This window comes from Juglans microcarpa x Juglans regia, chromosome 6D, assembly GCF_004785595.1.
Source record: "Juglans microcarpa x Juglans regia isolate MS1-56 chromosome 6D, Jm3101_v1.0, whole genome shotgun sequence".
Classification (NCBI taxonomy): Eukaryota; Viridiplantae; Streptophyta; class Magnoliopsida; order Fagales; family Juglandaceae; genus Juglans; species Juglans microcarpa x Juglans regia.
This window is the reverse complement of record NC_054604.1, coordinates 26,059,389-26,077,286: the sequence shown is the minus strand read 5'-3', so window position 1 is coordinate 26,077,286 and position 17,898 is coordinate 26,059,389. Positions and strand designations below refer to the sequence as shown.

The 17,898-nt window shown below is 40.1% G+C and overlaps 1 protein-coding gene across 4 annotated transcripts in view; it reads right to left on the bottom strand.

Moving 5' to 3' along the window:
- Positions 1–17,898, bottom strand: part of LOC121234582 (sine oculis-binding protein homolog A-like) — a 92,514-nt gene that overhangs the window by 68,054 nt on the left and 6,562 nt on the right. The gene's annotated exons all lie outside the window — the stretch shown is intronic.

Genomic DNA, 17,898 nt, shown 5'->3' with positions numbered 1-17,898 from the left:
ATATTTTATGGAAGCAGTCGAGGCATCTAGTGATGTATTGCAATTATTAACTTGGTGAAAGATTAATTCCACCAAGTATCCAGTCATTTCCCATGTAACCCGAGATGTGCTAGCCATTCATGTCACTACGGTTGCCTCAGAGTCGACATTTAGCACTAGAGGATGCGTATTGGATGCTTATCGGAGTTCATTGTCACCGTCAACCGTGGAGGCCCTCGTTTGCATACAGAACTGGATAAGTGAAACACCCATTGGACTAGATTCCATTGGCATTAATGCCGAGAGCTATAGGCTTGAATTGGGTAAGTTTATATGCTTTTAAATGATTATTAAATTATTTTTAATGTTTCTAACTTCTACTTTTTAAGATTTTATTGACCTAATTGTGAACTCTAACATAATTGCCGATGACTGAGAGTCTGAGACGGACGCCCCTTGAGAGTTGGAATGGAGTTCAGAGAACCCCCTTTCTTGGTAAGAATCAAATTCTACTGTTACCGTGTTCAATTTTTTATTACCAATTTTTTTCATTTATTGATTGCAACTTTCTATCTTCATTTCAGACGTGACCCATGGACCATTGAGATTTGAGTAAAATTCGTGTTTAATATTTATGTAGTTATATTTCAATGCTAAGTCAATATTGTTATTACATTATAAATGGGACTATTATAATTTATAGCTACATCATACATGTTATTTAGTTTTTAAACTATTATATTTAAGGGTTTTTTTTTTTATCTTTTCAGTATTTTTTTTTATTTTACAGGTTTGGACTTGGGCTTTGGTGATCATATTTATGTAGTTATATTTATATAGTTACATTACATTGTGCTCGATCTGAGCAAAGACTAAAACAAGGACCCACCACATGATTGATGATAGTCTTATTTAGGCCGCATTAATTTTTGTCTTTTTCTTTTTCATATTCTCCAATATTAATTATCTTCTTTGCAATTTGGATTTTGGCCAATTGAGTCATGTTGCTTAAAACTTTTATTAGTATCAGAATTCTTTTGCCGCATGTAAAGTTTTGAATCTTTTGATATATATGGTAGTACTGGCGCCCCAAAAGCATTTTAATTTGTCTCCACAACATCCTATATACACAAAACAAACGTCCTAAGCCAACGTACAACTCGATCTGTAAGAAACGTAGAGAAACAAACAGTTGGACTCCGATCGGAGTTCGGAGAAGGACACTTTAGCAACGCTATACCTGCTAGCTGCTATACCTACTCATATATGCTTTATGAGCAGAAATTTATATTAGACCGTGGAAATGAAGCCACATGGCAACAGAGCGGCCTTGGATCACGCTACTAACGGGACCACCTACTCCCCTCACACCTTCTTACCCTTGTCCTGTCTGTCCCTCTCCTAGTGATCCAAGGACTCATAGACTTTGAGTGCCCTATTTTCATCCCTGTGGTTAGGCCTACACAATTGGCGAGCCCAAGAAACTTTTGGCCCGACTTGAGTTGGCCCGCAAGCTTATCCAAAAAAATCTAAACCAAGTAAAAATTATCAGTTGTTGTTGTTGCTTTTTTTTTTTTTTTTTTTAAGACCAACGGAAATGACTGGTAGAATATTGGGGATAAAATCGTTATTATCCAAACAATGGTTGGAGTTACATCTTTATCCTAGTTGTACATGATCTACTATCAATCCCTAAAAATGGGGTAGCCTGGTTAATGAATCGACTAGGATATATATGCAAATAACCAAAAAATAAAAGTAAAATAAACTTGTTAAAAGGAAAACGCAATTCAGTCTAAAATAGAGAGAAAAAGAAAACTGAAAACCAAATCTCTTCCACACACTCAAAGTTCATAATCTTATCTACATCTTTATTTTATATGCATAATTTTGATGAGCACTTTGGGTATTTGACCGTAAAATTTTCATTCTCCCATTAGTTTAGTATGAGGTAACTGGAGTACAATAAACGAGTACAACCCAGAAAAAGTGACAGAGTCAACCTCACAAAACTTCATAATTTAACACAAATGAGTCCCAAATGATTGAACAATAAACCTCCATAACATAAGAAATTCATTCATTATTGTTAGAAATATTAGGACCCATCAAAGGAACCCTACATGGCTTTTCAATGTCAACAAACAATCCTTAAACAATAATCTTTAACAACAAATATAGAATGTGCAGACCATATGCCTTGACTCACTCTTCATCAACATAAATAAAGTTTAATTTGGGATCAAACTCTAAAAAAAATATTATTAAATGATATAAAAATAAATATTATGAAACTTTTTGATAAATATGTAAGTAAGAAATATGTTCATAACATGATTCTGCCTCAAAACTTTCAACATTGTCCAAGGAGGCCCGAAGATCAATAGGTACTGGATCTTTTAACCAATTCTGAATACAAACAAGTGCCTCAACTGTTCTTGGAGATAATGAATAACGAAATGAGTCAAGCACACAACCCCCTGCACTGAAGGCTGACTCATAAGAAAGAGTAGAAACAGGAATGGTCATCACATCTCATGCAACTCTCGCCAAAATATGATACTTTATTTTATTGATCATCTACCAATCCAAAATATCAAAATTTGAAAGTCGGGCCTCACAACCATGTTCCAAGTATTGAACAATCTCTGATTTTTTCCTCAAATTACATTCAATAATTTCTTGCTCATACTCAACGCAAAAACTTTGTTGAGAATCAGAACCAATCATACTAGGATCAACTAAGGAAGTAGGCTTAGAGTATGAAACTCCACTTAAACTCCCATACATAATACTATAATCCTCGTACATGCCAATAATCAATTGTTTCACTTTTACAATCATTTCTTCAACTAAATTACCACCATATATTTTTTTGAACCAAAAATGTAAAAGACTAAATTTGCATCTTGGATCAAGAACTACAACAATGAATATCGTCAAGTTAGTCTTTTCAATTGCTTCTCAATATTTGTCATACTTACTCTTCATGCTCGTAGCCATACCTCTCAACACTAGATCATTACTTTGACTCATTTTTTATAAATGCGATTGGATGCCACAAAACTCTTGAAAATATGTATTAGATGTGACATACAAAGAGCCAAAAAGTCTCACAGTAGTATCATAAAAAATCTTCAAAAATTTAACCATTATTTTAATTCTCACCCAATCACTAGAGCTTGGGGGGCTCAAGCTCACACTATGACAATAGCAAGAAAAATAACCATCATCATTCTCCAATCACAAAATGGCTTTTGAAATGTTTATGCAACTTCTAGCATGAGATAAGTGGAGTTCTATATGGTGGGAACATCAAGGCATGCCAATTTTAAACAGCTAATTTTCTCATTTTCAATACACTTTTTGAATTTTTCAATTCTTGCAGGAAATGATCTATCATACTTAACCGCATTGCGCACCCTTGTGATTGAATCATCACAATCTTTTAGCCCATCATTCACAATAAGATTCATAATATGGATGCAATACCTTATGTGAATATACTTCCCCTCCAACAAATGACCTCCCACATACTTTTTTAAGTAATTGATGGCAACATTGTTTGAGAAAGCATTGTCAACTGTAACAGTAAAAATCTTGTCAATTCTCCAATCCTGTAGACATAACTCTACATGCTTTCCAATAGTGTTCCCTTTGTGATTTGGAATCAAACAAAAATTTCTAATTTTTTTGTATAATTTCTATTCACAATCAATAAAGTGTGCAGTAAGACACATATAATTGAAGTTCTGATTGGACATCCAAGTGTCAGTCAGTAGTTAAACTAACCTGCCCAACTACCATAAATACTTTCCTCAACTTCTCCTTCTCTTTTTTAAATAGTTTAATACAATCTCTCGCTGTAGTGGTTCGAGATGATACTTGGAATCTTGGTTCTAGTGATTTGCATACATTCCTAAATCTTTATGCTTCCACCACCCTAAACGTAAACTTATCACAAATTATCATCTCTGCAATTGCCATTTGTACATCTTCTAGATCAAATTTATGTGTAGTTTGTTGATCCATGGGTCTAATTCAATTAGGATTTTTCCTACAAACACCAACATGATGCAGCATACTTGATGTACCATTTTTTTTGGGTGACAAGCGTAACTCTTGTGGCAGTAATTATACCCCACTTTTGGGTCACTTAATGAACATCTATAAATTTTTGTGAAGTGTTCTCACACCGTTGAGAGGTCCTTACTTGCCTTCCTTTTGAGAGGGAGGATGGTGTTACTACTATTAGACAAGTTAATGTTTGAAGCTAAAGGAGTAGTAATCTCATCATCTCTTAAATTTGTAGAAGTGTCACTTCTAAAGGAATCCATAATATGAACTAACATATAATTATCATATAAAAACATGAGAAAATATAATAATTCGACATGAGCATGCATTATCTAAGATTATATGCCTAGAACCCAACAATACAAATACCAGCAAAACAAATGGTTAATGACAAGTACCTAGCTAGTTAATGGATTCTCTAGACAAGTACCTAGAATTTAAACTCCTCTTATTTTCCTAAAATTTACATTAGTTTTCCTTCTTAATATTCTTTGTCTAAAATATGCCTTTGAGGCACCAATCCTAAAAACTAGATATATAAACATTTCTGTAAATCCAAAAGTGAGGCTTCTAAAATGTTATTATGTTATATATAATTTTGTTCGATATAAAATGCCCTAATTAAAACTCTAAAGACTTGTATACTTTATAAATCCATACGGTGTTTGAATTGTATCCTTCAAGAAGGGTACGTGCTGCTTAATTAGTTTTGTTTGGTTCTGCTTTTATTGTTGGGTTTGGTCATAGCTAGGAAGTTCCCACACAAAATTCTTCCGGGTTTTGTTTCCCTAATAATTTCTTAACAGCGCAACAAAACTTGAGACAAGCCTTTGTGGTCAAACAAATTGGAACCCTAGGAAGTTTCTTATAGTTAATCTTTCCAAAAACTCTAAGAGAGAGAACAAGTCACCTAGAAGGAATTGGAGAGCTCGCTCGAATCAGTGGTGTTATGGACGTATTTCACAGCCACCACCTCACGATCACCTGCAACTAAAGTGTAGAAAGCACGGGAGTTCGAGAGAATGCCGAAATTTGAGGATAACAATAATAATAACAAAAATTCGATCCCTTTACTTACATAGGTTTTTCCTTTATATAGAGCTCTATGAGTTATCTTTGTTTCCTCTTTGGATAGTGATTATCCTTCATTTGAATTCAAATTTAGAGATGAGGATTCATCTCTTAGTAACTTTGAATAATAACTTCCTTCATCTTTTGCCATCGACTAGATAGTTATCCCGTCGGTACTGGCTTATCCAGTCATTATTGGCCATGGGCTGGGCTCTAGGCTGGACCTCTCGATCATGATATGGGTTTTAGTCGTTCGAACTCTCATTGCGCGTGGCATGATGGGACTTGATTACTAGGTGTCGTTTCTTTCTTTACGGCGTGTCTGTGCGCCGCTTCGTTTCCTCAACTCGGGCACGTAAACCGTCACTTCATTTCAACTCTTATTTATTGCCCATTTTCCCTCTTCTTTTGCTCTCCTGTCACGTTTTCTTGTCTTCCTCTTCGTCCCTTAAGTTGTTGCATTTCTCTTCTCTAGGTTCTTGCCTCTTGTGTTTCTTGCGATTTCTCTCAACCTTCCATGGCTTCCTCTTCTTCCAAAGGTAAGGCAGTGGTGGCTGCTCCGGACTCTTCTCCACCCCGCAACTCCCCTCCCCAAATTGTTGTTGCTCTACTGGCTTCCATTTTAGCAAGTTCTCGCTGGTCCTCCGTCATCACTTCGTGTGAGTTGGAGAATGCCCGAAATAACTTCAACATCCCTGATTCCATTTAGTTGGAAGCTCCTACACCCAACTAGAAACCTATCGACGCCAAAGGTATGGTTGTCTTTGTTGCCCTTTATCTTGCTATGTTTACCATGGGGCTTCGATTGCCTTTTGTGCGCCCCTTTCGTGATGTGTTAGATGTCTTAGGGCTTGCTTCGGCTCAGTTAGTGCCCAATGCTTGGAGAATCTTGATGGCCTGCTGCGTTTTGTGGGCGATGAATACCCAGACCTAACAGCCTGCGAGTTTTTGTCCCTTCAAGGGTTTAGGCGTCTATAAGGGAATCTCTACAGTTTTAAAGCCCGTCGGGCCTTAGTTGATTTAGAGCATAAGTACTCACATGTGAAGGAATGGACCAACAAAATTTTTCTCATTGCTAGCTCTAGCTGGGAATTTCCCACCAATGAAGTTCCTAATCGGGAATTTTCTATTAAGGCGTGTTGGTCTCCTGTCCCCGAAGGGGATGACTATGAAGTGATTTTTTCCCTCTGTGAGGAGGCCCGGGTTAGGCTAGTGGAGTCTTGGGCTCAAGCTCACCCCAAATTGTGCCTCTCTGACGCGCTTTTGACCCCTAGTAACATTGAGAGGTTCATGATGGTTCCCAATCGGGCCCATATTTTGGGACTTGAGTTTTTGGATCCTCCCCTGCCGGCAAGAGACTTGAAGAAGAAGAAACATCCTCGTGAAGGCAAGAAGAAACAAAGAAATTTTGAAAAGGCTCATGTCTCACCTCGTTCAAATGAGTCTATTTCATCCAAAGGTGATTCTCTACTTCCGTAGGTGATGAGTGGAGATACAAATTGGTACCTCTTACTAAAAAATAGAGTGGGCCAAGTTGAGTTCTTTTTAGGAGTTGTCGAGTAAAACTGCCTCCTAGAAAGGTGGGAGCACCTTGGCTACTTCTCAGGAGAAACTGAGAGTTATGGCCGCCTCTATGGATTCACTACATCTTTCTTTGGATGATGCCATGTTGCAGGCCGAGGAAGATCTTGACAGTATGCTCACTGTAGAGGCGACAACCGAAGCTGCTGCACAACCCTCGACAGCTCCGACTGATGATTCCCAATAGCAATGTGATGATACTCCAGTGGAAGAGGACTTTCTTATTTTGAATCTCGTCCTCCTTACAACGCCTCTTTCCACTCTTATGAGCTTTCCACCCTTTAAAGCTTTTACGCCTCTACTGACCTCGCCCACGATTGGAGGGGGGCGAAGAAGGGAGTGTTCAAGAGTTAGTTGCGGCGCCTAGTTCCCCCTTGCCTCAACAACTTCAGGAAGGGTTACTCCGGATTCGCCATTTGTTTTTCCAGCCCTTTCCCTTACTAGTGGCAGCAATATTTCGATTCCTTCACCAGGGGGATTTTGCAAATGTTTCCTCACCGGCTATCAAACCGAGAGGTTCCTCTAGCTCCCATCTAGTGGCTTCCCGGCCTCCTTGCATACTCGATGAGCAGAGGTCATCAATGCCTTTATTCAACAGCTTCGTATTGTTTTTACGCCAATATTGTTACGTTCCCCTTAATGCTTTAGTCAACAATTCCAAAGAACATATTTCTAATCCTCTCTCTCTCTCTCTCTCTCTCTCTCTTTTTAAGGGGTTGATCGCCTTTCTACTGACTTGGTGGAGCATTGGTTGCATTTGGAGGGCGAGAAAAACCAACTGGCAGACAAGTTGGCTCAATTTAAGGCTCACTCTCATTCATCCAATGACGAGTTAGTTACCCTTCGTGCCCAAGTTGCTTCACTCTAGAAAGAGTTGGCGATTTCTGCTATGGATGCTGACCACTACCGTCGGGAGGTGGTAGCAATCAGGAAAGAACGGGATGAGCTTACTTCTCGCCTAAATGAGGCAGAGGGAGCTGTGCGGGAGAGGGACAACTTAGTTGCCCATGCAGAGGCTTTTAAGAAAGAACGAGATGAGTTGGCTGCTCAGGTGGAGCGTGTCTTGAAAGATCGAGATGGTTTCGCCACCAGCTTTGATCATACGGACTTAGAAATCGAATGATTAGCTAAGTCCAAATCCGAATATGCTTCTCGCCTATCCACTCTTGGTAACGAGAAAAGAGAGTTACTTATAAAGCTGGGGGCAACTGAAGGGATGAAAGCTGAAGCTGAGAAGAACTTGGCTGAGGTGAATGGCCTTCTTAAAGATAGCGATCGTCAATACCTTCAGCTTGACGAAGTTATTAAATCTGCCAAGAAAACAATTTCTATCCTGGAACGTCGATTGGCTGAGAAGGGGTCGCCTTGGAGGATTCCCAAAACGATCTTAATTGGGTCCTTCCCTAATTGGCTACTGCCCCCAAGATTCAATTACAAGCCTGGGGTATAGGCTTCAAGTTGGGAGTAAAACAACTACGTGAGCTTCTTCATCATGAACCCACAACAAACATGCATACCTTGGAATGGAAATCCATTCAGGCTAGTAAGGTTGGCATTCATTTCTATGACTTCCTTGACTGGGCCGAGATGTCTGACGCTTTTCACCACCCATCCTGACGCCTACTTAGCTTGGACCTTTCTCATTCCCCTCGGGATTCGGTTTTGTTTCTTTTTTTTAAGCCTTGTAAATGACCGAACTTCAAAAACCATTTTTTTATTTGATTTTCGTAAGTCATTTTTTAGGCTTTTGAACTTTGTTTGTTGGCTGTGAAGTATTTATTACTGCTCCTGTATCATGATGTCAACTCATGTTATTCATACCTTATCTATTAGCCTTATGTTGTTCATGATTTCAACAACACTTCACCCATCGACAGGAGACTCTCTTGACCTCCTTTAACCCTTTAGGGCTAGCGAGATAGTTCCTGATCTAGGGATTGATCAGGCTGTACCTCGTCAGGATGAAATTGGTGAGATGGGGAAGGCAAAAAACTGCTCAGGCCCTCCTGCTGAACCATCTGTTTGCTATCCTTTGTTTATCGCCACTAAAGCCGCCTTTCCTCAGGGGGATTTTGCAAATGTTTCCTCGCTGGCTATCAAACCGAGAGGTTCCTCTAGCTCCCATCCGGTGGCTTTCCTGGCCTCCCTGCATTCTTGATGAGCAGAGGTCATCAATGCCTTTATTCAACAGCTTCACAGTGTTTTTACGCCGATATTGTTACATTCCCATTAATGCTTTGGTCAATAATTTCAAAGAACATATTTTTAATCATCGCTCTCTTTTTTTTTAGGGGGTTGATTGCCTTGCTACTAACTTGGTGGATGATTGGATGCATTAGAAAAACCAACTAGCCGACGAGTTGGCTCAATTTGAGGCTCGCTCCCATTCATCCGATGACGAGTTGGTTACCCTTCGCGCCCAAGTTGCTTCACTCCAGGAAGACATGGCGATTTTCGCTGTGGATGCTGACCATTACCGTTGGGAGGTGGTAGCAATCGAGAAAGAACGGGATGACTTTGCTTCTGACCTAAGTGAAGTAGAGGGAGCTGTGCGGGAGAAGGACAACTTAGTTGCCCAGGTAGAGGCTTTTAAGAAAGAACGAGATGAGTCGGCTGCTCAGGTGGAGCGTGTCTTGAAATAGCAAGATGGTTTCGTCGCCAGCTTTGATCGTGCAAACTTAGAAATCGAATGATTAGCTAAGTCCAAATCCAAATATGCTTCTTGCCTATCCTCTCTTGGCGACGAGAAAGGAGAGTTACTTATAAAGCTGGGGGCAACTGAATGGATGAAAGATGAAGCCGAGAAAAACTTGGCTGAGGTAAAAGGCCTTCTTAAAGACAGTGATCGTCAATACCTTCAGCTTGACAAAGTTGTTAAATCTGCCAAGAAAACAATTTCTATCCTAGAATGTCGATTGGCTGAGATGGGGTCTGCCTTGGAGGATTCTCATAACAATCTTAATCGGGTCCTTCCCCAGTTGGCTGCTGCCCCCAAGATTCGACTACGAGCTTGGGGTATAGGATTCAAGTTGGGAGTAAAACAACTACCTGAGCTTCTTCTTCAGGAACCCACAACGAACCTGCATACCTTGGAATGGAAATCCATTCGAGCTAGTGATGTGTCCTTCATTTATGTGACTCCATTTACCAGGCTAAGATGCCTGACACTTTTTGCCGCCCATCCTGACGCCAGCTTAGCTTAGAGCTTTCTCATTCCCCTCGAGATTCACTTTTGATTTTTTTTTAAAGCCTTGTAAATGACTGAACTTCGAACGCCATTTTTTTATTGGACTTTTGTAAGCCTTTTTTTAGGCTTTTGAACTTTGTTTGTTGGCTGTGAAGTATTTATTACTGCTCCTGCAGCATGATGTCAACTCATGTTATTCATACCTTATGTATTAGCCTTATGTTGTTCACGATTTCAAGCGTCACTTCGCCCATCGGCAGGAGATTCTCTTGACCTCCTTTAACCCTTTAGAGGTAGCAAGAAAGTTCCTCGATCATGTCGTCTACTGGCAAGAAGGTGTTAACGGGAAATTTCCTCGACCGTTTTAACTTTTAGATTTTTAGGCTCGTGAGAGATTTCCTCGACCACATCGCCTTTTGGAGTGAAGGTGTTAACAGGAGAGTTCCTCGACCGTTTTAATCTTCAAGATTTTAGGCTCGTAGGCGAATTCCTTGACCACGTCGTCTTTTGGCGTGAAGGTGTTAACGGGAGAGTTCATCAACCATTTTAACCATTAAGTTTTTAGGCTCGTGGAGAGTTCTTCAACCACGTCGCCTTTTGGCGTGAAAGTGTTAACGAGAGAGTTCCTCGACCGTTTTAACCTTTAAGTTTTTAGGCTCGTGGGAGAGTTCCTCAACCACGTCGCCTTTTGGCGTGAAGGTGTTAACGGGAGAGTTCCTCGACCGTTTTAACCTTTAAGTTTTTATGCTCGTGGGAGAGTTCCTCGACCACGTTGCCTTTTGGCATGAATGTGTTAATAGGAGAGTTCCTCAACCGTTTTATAACCTTTAAGTTTTTAGGCTTGTGGGAGAGTTTATCGACCATGTCGCCTTTTCCTTTCTCCGTTTTTTTTTTTCAAGTCTTGGTCATTTATTGAAAAGCCAAAAGGAACAAAACCAAAGAAAAGGTGGAAGAAACCTGCCAGAATTTATTGAAAATGATAATCATACGTAAATCAACAAACGAAAAAAATAAAAGAAAACTACATATATTTCCTTTAAATGTAGTACTTTCGTAGGTGCTCCTCGTTCCATGGGTGAGGTAGCTGGCGTCCTGAGGCATCCTTGAGGTGGTAAGTTCCCAGTCTGTGGCTTGCCACTACAACGTAAGGTCCTTCCTACCGTGTGCCTAATTTCCCTTCTTCTCCGAGGTCACTCTGGTCTCCTTCAACACTAAGTCGCCTGCTTTAAAAGATCTGGGCCTCACTCACTTGTTAAAGTATTGTTCTACTTTCTTTTTAGAAGCTGCAACTTTAACTTCTGCATCTGCCCTTATTTCTCCTAATAGGTCTAGGCTTTCTTCTAACCCTGCTACATTTGCTTCTGGGTCAAAATTTCTTCTTCTGTTGCTTGGTAACCTGACCCATATTGGTGCCATTGCTTCACTCTCATAGGCTAGGGCGAAAGGTGTTTGGCCTGTTGAGGTTTTTGCTGTGGTTCTGTAAGCCCACAAAACTTCCAAGAGCTCGTCGGCCCATAGTCCTTTTCTATCGCCTATCTTCTTTTTTAGTATTCACATGATGATTTTATTAGTTGCTTCCACCTATCCGTTTGCCTGGGGATGGCTTGGGAAAGAGTACTTGACTTTGAGTCCTAGTTATGCACGCCATTGGCGATAATGTTCGGAGTCGAATTGTCTTCCGTTATCATAAATGTACACTGAGGTATCGCAAACTTGCACACTACTGCCTTCAAATGAACTTTGTCACACTTTAAGCAGTTATTGTAGCCATTGCCTCAGCTTATGCCCACTTTGTAAAGTAATCAATGGCTACGATAATGAATTTGATTCCTCCCTTGCTATGGGGCATAGGGCCTACCAAGTCTACTCCCTATTGGGCGAACGACCATGGGGATGTTACGGACCGCAACTCTTCAAGGGGTGCACCTGGGACTGGTGCATGAATCTGGCACTAGACACATTTTTTCACGAACTCCTTCGCATCTTTGAGTGTGTTTGGCCAATAATACATTGCCCTTACAATCTTTGCGGTGAGTGATCGTCCTCTTGAGTGACTCCCACAAATCCCCTCTTGTATTTGCTTCATCACGTACTCAACTTCTTCCTCTATTACGCATCGCAACAATGGGTTTGAGAAACCCCGCCTGTAAAGTACTTCGTCAACTATGGCAAACCTGGTCACCTTACTTTTTAACTTTTCGCCTCTTCCCGAGATGGGGGAAGTTCACCTATCTCCAAATACTTTTTTATATCATTGGCCCATCCTAGCGTATTCTCCCTGATGTGCAAACTTTCCTCTCCTACCGCTGGTCAAGCCATCGTTCGTATATCAACATTTCATGGTACTGTTTTTTCTTCCTTTGCTGAGGCTACGCGCCCTAATCGGTCAGCTTTGGAATTGTCTCCCCGAGGTATCTTCTCAATTTGAAAGTATTTGAGACATTTGCTTTGCTCCTGAACTTGGTGAAGGTATTTTGTTAGCTTAGACCTCCTCGCCAAATATTTCCTTGTGATTTGCCCGACTACCACTTGTGAATCGACTTTCATCTCGACTTCTTCCCCTCCCAATACCTCGCGATCGCCAAACCATCGAGTACTACTTCATACTCTACTTCGTTGTTTGTCACTTTGAACTCCAATCGTACTGCATGGTACGACTCTTTCCCCTCACTGGTTACTATGTACACACCGACTCCCTCACCTGCTCGACAAGCTAACTCATCTACATACACTTGCCATGGATTCTTCTTAGGTGATTTGTGGACTTCTTCTTTAAAATTCGAAAATTTTGTTACAAAGTTGGCTAGTATCTGCCCTTTCACAACGTTTTTTGGTATGTAGCTGATGTCGTACTCATTTAGTTCAATTGACCATTTGACTAACCGTCCCAAGGTGTCTGGTTTCTACAACACATTTTGTAGAAGCGCCAAAGTGATTACCCTTATTGGATGGGCTTGAAAATAAGGCCATAATTGCCTTGCTGCTACTACTACAGCAAAGGCGACCAACTCAACCTTTGGATACTTGGCCTCTACTCCTCTCAATGCCCTACTTACGTAATATACTGATTTTTGCTCCTTCCCTTCCTCTCATACCAACGCAACTGATACTGCGTCTGGAGTTACTATTAGGTACAATGACAATGGCTCTCCCGGCTTGGTGTGATTGAGCAATAATGGCTTAACTAGATACTCTTTCAACTGAGTGAATGCTTCTTCGCAATTGGCATCCCACTCTCATGCTTTCTTTAGCACCTGAAAGTAATGAAGACATTTATCCATTGATCGGGACACAATCCTATTCAGAGCTGCAATCTTGCTTGCCAGTTTTTGTACTTCGTTCAAGTTCGTGGGTGACTTCATCTCTATTATTGCTTTGAGTTTCTCGAGATTTGCTTCGATTCCTCTCTCTGACACCATAAAGCCAAGTAATTTTCCCGACTTTACTCCGGATGCTTATTTAGTTGGGAAAAGCCTCCCTAAGGTCTTCTATGTGTTGGTCAAACTCCCTGCTTTTTACTAGTAGACCATCAGCATATACCTCCATACTTCTTCCGATCTGGTTTTTAAACGTTTTGTTTACCAACCTCTGGTAGGTTGCCCCAATGTTTTTCAAGCCGAAAGGCATCACCTTATAGCAATATAGTCCCCGGTCAGTTATAAAGGCAGTTTTCTTCTGATCAGCCTTCTTCATCTTGATTTGCTTGTATTCCGAGTAGGCATCCATAAAGCTTAACATTTTATGCTCTATTGTTGCATCTTCTATTAGATCTATCCTAGTAATGGGAAACTATCTTTCGGGCAGGACTTGTTGAGGTTGACAAAATCCACACATTCGCTACTTCCCTTTAGACTATTTTACCAACACCACATTAGACAACCACTCTGGATAATGTGCTTCTTTGATGAATCAAGTTGCTAATAACCGATCTACCTCATCCGCGATTGCTTCATACTTGTCAGTACTAAAGTTTCTCTTCTTTTGTTTTACTGGGCGTACCTTTGGGTCTACGTTCAACTCATGTTCGATGACTTCATCGCCTATCCGTGGCATATCTTTATGACTCCATGCGAATGCGTCTTTATGGTCTAAAAGGAAATCTATCAGTTGTTGTCTTTCTTCTTGTGTCAATTTTGTCCCGATCTTCACATGGCTTTCAGGATGATTCTGCTCAAGAGTGACTAGCTCTAGAGGCTCATCTGCCTCCCCATGCTTCAGAGTATCTTCATCTCTAGTTTCTAACTCTGTCGCCATTACCTGTGGTCCCAGTGGGAGGACCGTCTGCTCTTCAGAATCCATAATACTGACCTCTTCTTGCCTTTGTCTGAGTTCCTGCACATAACAATCTCTGGCCAAGACCTGCTCGTCACGTACATTGCCTATTCCTCTTGGTCTGTGTACCTCACTTATTAGGAACTTCATTTTTAAATGATAGGTCAAGGTAATGGCCTTTAATGCATTCAACGTGGGCCACCCAATGATCGCATTTTATGCCGACCGAGTTCTCACTACTAGAAACTCAGTCATCGCCGTGGCGACATAAGGGTTTGTGCCTACACATATTGGTAATGTAATGAACCTCATTGGTTGCACCGCATCTCCAATGAACCATTTCAACGTAGTTGGTGCTGGTTTTAACTGTTCTTCGCAGATTCCCATTTTGCTGAAAGCATCTTAGAACAAGATATCCGCCGAACTTCCATTGTCAAGCAATATTCTTCTGGTGGTAAAATTTGCCACCAACATTGTTACCACCAAAGCATCATCATGGGGATACACAACCCCTCAGAAATCTTCCTCGTCAAAAGATATCGTGGGGGATCCTTGTACTCGGGCTGTTTGACAAGCCTCTCTACGTTATAGACTTCCTCATATCTTGCCCACCTTGTATAGGCCTTTCTTCCTAAGGAAGTTGGACCACCTCCTGCATATCCACCGGCGATAGTGTGAATCTCACCCAGAGGTTGGTTTCTTCAGTTTTCATCTACTCTCGTTCTTCGGTCCCTAGGTTCATTTGGCCTCATCTCCCTTTTTGGTGATTCCCGCCGCCTGTGGCTCTTACTTCTTCGTTTTATGTGCTCATTCTTTCATTCATTTGTTCACCTTGGGGGGTCATGTTCTGGGCAATCAATCACTCCAACCCGCCATTGTACCTCATTTCTTCTACTTTTCATTTCAGGTTGTAACAATCCTCGGTTCTGTGTCCCCTTGTCCTATGATAAGTGCAGTACTTCTCGGTTTGCCATTCGTTCTCAGTTGGTTTTTCTTCCTTTGTTTTTTTTCTGAATAGTGTACATAACCACCACTATGCCTTCTTACATTACCATCCCACCTTTACTCTTGTTGGTCTCTCTTTGCATTTTGACCTTCATCTCGGTCTTTCATCTATCCTCCTTTCGTTTTCCACTCACTCCTTTCTAGTTGGGTGGTTAAGGCGATCAAGGTGTCTTCAGCATTAACAAAATCATCAGCCCTGTCCATGAACTCTCGTAAGGTGGAAGGGGTTTTTCGAGCCAGCTCGGCTATGAAAGGGCTTCTCGGCCAAACATCTCCCAATAGTGCTGCTAGCATGATTTTCTAATCTTAATCATCGGTCATCATCTTTTCTTTATTGAAGCGTGTTAGATACGCTTTCACACTTTCATCCTCCCATTGTTTGACAGTTAACAAATATGCGGCAGATCTTATGCGCTTTCTACTCACCATGAATTGGGTCAAGAACTATCGACCCAGCTATTCGAAACTCTTTATGGAGTTTGGTTGCAGTGTACCAAATCATTCTCTCGCCGATCCCTTTAGAGTCAAAGGGAAAGCTTCACGGGATCTTTCGACCCATTGTATAGATCCATTGATGGTACTTTAAATTTCACAGGCAGGGGCATCGTCACTATTTTCATAGAAAATGGTATATTTGTACTAGACAGCAACTGATCGACCGAAGAAGATGTCCCTATATTTTTGGCCATCTCTTCATATTTATCCATCAAGCTACGTACATCGTGGTGCAATTTCTTCGCTTCCTCGTTTTCTTGATGGCCTTTTCCCACACTATTTGCCAACATCTCTACCCTGTCGGCCTGAATGGGTGTCGCATCCTCGCCTAACAGCCCATTTCGTGACTTAAGAGTCTCATTTTCCTTATGCAAGGAATTCACCTCTGTGGTAAGCTTCTTTATCAAGTGGCAGCAATGAAACACGTACATAACAGGTGGGGCTGACCATACACGGCACAGACCCAAATTTGAGCTTGCTAGAATCGCTCAAATCATTCGAAGCAAGAATAACAACACAAATCTCTAAGCTAGCCTTAGAGAGCACAAACCCAAAAGAGAGAGGTGGCAAAAAACAATATGGGAATAAAGACCCAGACAAGCTAGAGAAGTCGGCACTAGTTTCTTGGAGGCACGATCGAGGAAAGAGATAGAGAGAGAGAGAATTGGTTTCTACTTTCTTGCAGGAGCAATCGAGGGGAGATGAAGCGTTGCAACGGAGACGAAGGGGACGGGCTGTAGGAGAGAGAGATAAATGGGGGTAGGGTTTGAAACAAAGATGAAGTGGATGAAGCGGACCGGCTGCAGCTGTTTAGTTGAATTCGAATTTAAAGGACGGGTCACATCGGATTTATTGTGCAGGTCGGGTCATGATGTTCTTTTGCACAGGCCTACCTGTGGTACTGTTTTATAGATTCTTTCTGTACATGAAAAGTCACTCAAAAATGAAAATGATTGTATGCCAAAGGCATATGGCCTTATGGCATAATACCCAAACCTCCAAAATGGTGGTCTTGGTTCAGCCCCATCCCCAAATTAAAAAAATAAAAATAAATAAAAATGATTGCCCCTCCCAAAATCCGGAATCCGGAATTTTGGTTTTAAAAAACTCTGAATCATCCGGGTTCCGACTTGAGTCTGACTTGAGTTAACTTGTCCGGGTTCTAGCTCGGATTTAAAATTAGATTTCGGTCTGGGTATACCTAAATTTTCAGATCGAAATCCAAATGAACAATCCTAATTTTTTTTTTTTCTTTTCTTTTTTCGGGTATAACTTTGATCTAAGCATTCCCGCAGATATTTTATAAAAGAAAAAGGTTCTGGGGATCACATGAGAAATTACCCAGCGCTTAGCTAGCTAGCTTGATCCCCCTGGAATTTAATTATATTTCCACTACCTAACAAGAAACTGTAACTATACAAGTAGTTGGCGTGTAAATCACACTTTCACTATCGTTGACAAGATTTTATTTATAAAAAATTTAAATTTCTATTTTCATGTAAATAGCGTGAAGGGTAGCGCTCTAGCCACTTGCTTACAATTAAGATTTAGATATAGGGTGGTGCAAGAGCCACCAATAATTTTTTAAGTGATTTTTTATTTTCCCATTTTTTTAAAGGGAGACTGCAATTTAGATGCTTTAATATTTATACAAATTAATTCCCATATGTGTGTATATATATATATATAAATAGAAAATGATAGTTGATCTCATGAGTTTATCCTTTCAAAGTATTGTTTGGATATTTTATTTTTTTTATTTTTTATTTTTTCTTAATTGTTAAGGAAGTGACTATTAGTGAAGTGGTGTATTTTTTATTTTTAAAAAATATTTAAAAATGTTTAAAAATTGTCTGAAAATAAATAAATAAAAAATACAATTTGTACTAGTGGAAATTTTGAAAGGACAAAGTCACCAAAATGAGCAGCAACACCTTTAAAAGAAAGAATAATTCTACTTAGCATCTCACAAACCACACACCACACATCTTTTAACTTTTTTTCCAATTTCTCATAATAAGTATGTAATGTATGAATGATAAGTAAAACAACTTAATTAGTTTAATAAGAATAAAATAATAAATAAATAAATAAATTTTTTTAAAAAATATATATAAAAGGTGTGGTGTGGTGTGGATGATAAATAGTATCCCATTGAAAGAAATGGTTTGGTAGACATCTTATCTAATAATATAATAAACAATTTAATTTTTTTAAATTTTAAAATAAAA